The sequence below is a fragment of the Nyctereutes procyonoides genome, unplaced genomic scaffold (genome assembly GCF_905146905.1).
Source record: "Nyctereutes procyonoides isolate TBG_1078 unplaced genomic scaffold, NYPRO_anot_genome, whole genome shotgun sequence".
NCBI lineage: Eukaryota > Metazoa > Chordata > Mammalia > Carnivora > Canidae > Nyctereutes > Nyctereutes procyonoides.
The window spans coordinates 42850222-42855882 of record NW_026575135.1 but is presented as its reverse complement, the minus strand read 5'-3'; the positions used below and the strand labels follow the sequence as shown (position 1 = coordinate 42855882).

Genomic DNA, 5661 nt, shown 5'->3' with positions numbered 1-5661 from the left:
ACAGTAACAGGCTGGTAGAGGACATTCTTATTTGTCTTAAACTTTACTGTATAGGGTGATGGTTAAGAGCACTGGTGTCAGACTTCTGGCTGGGAATACTGACTGTAACATTCAGTAGGTTGGTGACCTCAGAAAAGTTAATTACTTTCTCTGGGATTCAATTTTTCCATTGAAAAAATTAAGATAATAATAACCTACATCATAAATCTGTTGTGAGAGTTTAATTATTTAATAGACGGGTTAGCATAGTCCCTTGCACATGTTAAGTGTATAATAGATATGTAATCATATTCTAGAAGCTATCTTGATTTATTTCAAACGAGTAAAGTATAACCTGCTTTTTTATCATTATAACATGAAAAACCATTTGCCGTTGGAGCCATATTTCTTGCATAGAGAAATACTACCTCCTCCACTAACCTTTAAATGTGAACACAGACTTTTTTTTATCTATTGTTTACTGCGGTATCCTCAATGCTTAGATTAGTGCCTGGACCATTCATAATGTGTTGTCAGTAACTGCTTGTTGAAAGAGTGAATCACTGGTCAACTTTCACTTTCTTCAAGCCAACAAAACCCTCCATAATATTTTATACTAGACAAAACGTTTCTTTTTCAACATCCATCATGGATATACTCTAACTCATGTTAGCAGTCAATATAATCTTTCCTTTTTCTTTAATCTGCTCTCTCCAGGCTCCAACTCTCTAATAGACACCTTGGGTTTCATGAAAATTCTACAAATGCTTTTAATATCCTACCTGAGTTTTTTCCAGTCTGGACAATACAATGTAAAGTAAAATAATCTTGCTCTAGAAAATTCTTATCAAAGTTCTCATTCTTGAGGAATATGAGAATGATAATAGTGTTTGTATTTATTGAGTGCTTACTCTTACTGTGTATGAGGTACCCGGATAACATTGTGCAATCTTGTTTAATCTTCACAACTATTTTCAATTTTACAGATTCTAGAAACCTTCACAGATAAGAAAATTGAGATTTGGGGAGATTAATTATTCATTATCAAAATAAAAAAATACAAAGGGCAAAACAGCATATTCACGAGTCTAATATTGACATCAGTGCTCATAAGAACCAAAGAAACTCCCTTTGCCTATGCAGTGTTCAGTATTATAGCTATCAGGAGATTTGATGACTTAAAACACTAAGGCATTAAGGACTGACAATACATTAACTATCAGTTACCCTGGATGGATATATTTTCACTTTGAAAAATGATACTTTGGGGATGTCTGGCTGGCTCAGTGGTTGAGTATCTGCCTTTGGCTCAGAGCGTGATCCTGGAGTCCTGGGGTCAAGTCCCACATCGGGCTCTCTGCATGGAGCCTGCTTCTCCTCCCTCTGCCTATGTCTCTGCCTCTCTCTGTATGTGTCTCTCCTGAATAAATAAATAAAACCTTAAAAAAGAGAGAAAAAATTTGAACAAAAATATATTGAGCTGAATGAAATTCTAATGATGAATTTCCTACCCTGTGACAGGTAATGGAATAGATAATTTGGGACTGGAGACACTTCCAGAGTTAACAATCTTAATATAATTTTATTCCAAGCTTCATTTTCAAATTCATCTATACACTTTCCCTTTTAATTCCCATAAAATATTCTCCCTTTTAATTAATTCAATTGCTCAATTTATAAGGATTTTTTTGAATGTCTACTATGTGCCAGATACTGTTCTAGACTTGGAAGTAAATGACTTCAGAAAATTCACAATTTATTGAAAGACAAAAACATTTAAACACACAATTGTAGTACAATAAGGTAAACATCAAAAGAAAGGCAGTTACTACAAAATGGGAAGGAAAGGTACACAGTACCTTTTAGTTTAAGACATCAAGAAAATCTTCACCAGAACAGTTATATTTAAATGGTAGTCAGGTGGTGGGAGAAGAAGTGTAGAATGGTACAAAGAAATTTACCAAACAGAATACTTTGTGTAGAGAATTCTAGACAGAGCAAACAACACATGTGAAGGCATAGAGGCTTGGAGAATAAAAATAAAAATTGTTGGGAGAATTAAGATTAATTGGCTATTAACAAATACATTCTGATAGCTTCAATAACAATGGTCACTATTGTTTTTTTTTTTTTCCTTTTCTGGGTTTGTGTCTTAAACATTAGGGATGTGTGGCTCCTGGGAAGCTCTGCCAGTTGAACTGATTCTTGATTTCAACTTAGGTCATGATCTCAGGGTCCTGGGTTTGAGCCCCAAGTTGGTCTCTGAGTTTAGCAAAGAGTCTGCTTGAGGATTCTCCCTCTCTCCCTCTGCCCCTCCCTTTGCCTCTGCTCTCTCTCTCTCTCATTTCTCTCTTTCACAATAAATAAACAAACAAACTTAAAAATAAAAACAAAAAATGTTGGGGCTGCCCATCAGACTGTCTTCCCACCTCTCAACAAGGTTTTTATGAGTTATCTCATTTATTTCAGAGCTTTAATTAGTAGCTACTATTATGTTGATGGTGGCTCTTTATAAACTTTCACCATACTGTTATTTAGATGAGCAAATCTAATTTAAAGGAGATAATTGGAAGACAGAATAAAACCAGGAAATGTGAGAAGAATGAAAATTGGGAGGCAGGAAAAATTTAAAAGTAACTACTGTCAGTAAAAACTCATTTAGCTTAATATTAACCATTAGCAAATGGTTACATATTATCTATCCATCCATATATACATATATATGTAGATATGTGTATATATAGGAGTTAATATACAAACATATATATCTTTGCTCTGTAAGGTGAGAAAGCCTAAAATAAAAGACACTACAGTTACAATGTGCACACTCTAGAGCCCAAGTCTTCTTTTTGAATAATATTCTTTGGGGAATGGCTGATTCTAGGACTAGAGAAGGAAATATGTAAGATGAGACTGGAGAATTTTGCTGTGCCCAAAAGTAAGGAAGTGGTGAAAGAAAAACAAAAATAAAAACACATTAGTGCTTGCTTTGGCAGCACATAAATTAAAATTAGAATGATACAGAGAAAATTAGCATGGCCCCCGTGCAAATTCATGAAGCGTTTCACATTAAACACACACATGCACACACACACACACACACACATACACCCACACACACATTATTGAGGTTTGTCAAAGAGCCCATGACCTAATGGAGTTTCCAGCGGCCAAAGCTAGAAGGAACAATTAGAGCAACAAATAAGGTGGTATTGGATTATAATGCAAAATATAAAATAAATGTCCATGAGTCCATAAATATACATAAATGATTTAATGAATTAATTAATGGAATAAGAAGAGATAAATCTTCCATAGAAAATGCCAAATAATTGATTTAGATTTTCTGCCCTTAAAACTGTAACTCTCCATTCTGTAGACTGTGCATAGAAACTTTGTTCCAAAAATAAAATATAGAAATGATGGGAAAGTAACTTTACAGTGGGGAGAATTACAAACATTCATGTTGGGAGTGAATGGTTATGGTTAACAACAACAGTCATAAATCATGTTGATGCTGTGTACCCTTGAGAAAAAAAGATTACAACTAAATGCACATGGTATCCTGGATGGAATCTTAAAAATGATCATTAGTTAAAAATTAGGGAAATAAGAATTAACTCTTCTAATATCTATTTCTTACTGATTCTATTTTCAAAATGACCTTTACATAATATGATTGTTAAATATGTTAAATGATATTGGATGAATGTGTTTTAAGGAGGTGTTGACCAAGAGCTCCTGAGAAGCTGTGTGCTGCAGTGAACTTGTAATAGTAAATTGTGTTTTTGTCCTATTACTGGCTGTGAGACTCTAAGCAAGTCATTCTCATTTGTCTGGACCTCAATTCCCCATGTCAACTTGAACCTCAGCATAGCTTAACATAGGATTCATGCATCTAGGAGCTGAGCAAGCATGCATGTAGGGTCTGAGGGCCATGTCCAGCCATGAACAATTTTATAAGGCATCGTTGAGCCTTCAGAGTGATATCACAAGGTAAAATAAAGTCCAGGCCTAAAAAACTATCTCAGGGTCTAACAGGGGTGGCAAGGAAGGGGGGATATTGAACAGCCTAGTGTTAACTATCAAATTATTTCTAGCCTAATATTAACCAATGTGTGCCTAACTCTGAGGAGAGGAATTTGATAGAAAGTACAGATAGTTATTCCACAAAAATCTCTGAAAATCAAAGCATTGCCAAGGGCTCATGAATTAACATAATTAGGAAATAAGATTCTTTCCCCACATATGAGGAGAGCACACTGTTTCTTTTTGTATTAAGAGCTCAAAGATCTCTAATTTCTTTGAAGGTTCCAATAATTCTGAGGTATTGACACATCAGGATAGTTTCTATTCAGTGAGGCCCAGTGTGGCACTGACTCAGAGCGATTTTGGCAGTTACCAGAGCTGACTTTGATGACACAGACAAAGAGGTTTGGGTGTTTTGAATTCCACTGTGCATGACCCTGTAGACAGGTATGGAGAGGGGTGGGGACTTTCTTTGAATTTGAGACAAATACGGAACGAATAGAATGGATTCTGATGTCCTACGATGGTAAACAGAGCTAGACTCAGGGAAGTAATGTTTGTTATTATCATGCTTCAGCAATGGAAGTTGAGAAACAGAAAATAAGGGATCTCCAAGTGATCAGTCATTAAAACTGATATTTCATAAACTTTGAGGTACAACTCTAATATCAGATAAATCAGAGTTACTCTCCTAAAAGAGTGATATGCTTCCTGATCTTAAACTCCCTTTGCTCCTGAGAAGATCTGAGAATATTCTTAATGTAACATAAGGGCACTCCAGAACCCAGAATGAAAAGTTCCTAACTGAATGATGGTTAAAGTTCTGCCTACCTATAAAAATTTATTGGCTTTGAATCAGGGAGGTTTATTATAGGAATATTGTTGCTGACTCTCTAGATTGTGGGGAAATGAGGAAGGAAAAAAAAAACAAGTACACACAAATCCTTAGGAGCAGCTGAAATTATAGCTTGGCTGTTTGAAGAAGGTCATACTGTTCTTCCATTTTTAAACTAATAGAGAAATATTACTATTCTGAACCATGGGCTCTCTGTCAAGTTTTCATCCCAAGTTTCCCAAGTTAACTATTTATTCACCAGTCACTCATTAAAAAACTTGTCTGAAATCCTTGACTGCATGACCAAAATTAAAAGGAACTCTAAGAGAAACAGAGAAAGCAGACTGTTTTTATCAGAGGCAGTCTACTTCATCTCCTCCATAAAAATGCCAGGGGATAAAGTACTGATGTAGTTTAGTTTGGGAGTGAGAAGTTAAAAATAAATAAATAAATAAATAAATAAATAAATAAATAAATAAATAAATAAATAAATAAAATGTTGGGAGAGAATGAGTATTTTGCAACTGAATTGTAGGCAGTCCAGGGAAAGAAGAGATAAGATATCAAAGACTCGCAGGGCATTTCAAATGTGGGCCTTAATAAAAGAAAAACACATACAGAAATAAGTGATAAAACTTACTTTCTATTAAAGGTAAACTAACTGGACTACTTGTCAGTCAGTGGGTGCCAGAGGCCAATCAGATGGAAAAGTCCACTAGACTAGAAAAAAAATGGTTCTATTAAATTGGTAACCTTTTCAATATAAACAGTGAAAAAAAGTTACCAGGTTTGTCATTTACATCAGTCAAGCAGAAGCT

General features: G+C 34.9%; 1 pseudogene; it reads left to right on the top strand.

The window, feature by feature from the left end:
• The first annotated feature begins 2959 nt into the window (after positions 1-2959).
• LOC129495300 (U6 spliceosomal RNA) lies at positions 2960-3053 on the top strand (annotated as a pseudogene).
• Positions 3054-5661: the final 2608 nt, after the last annotated feature.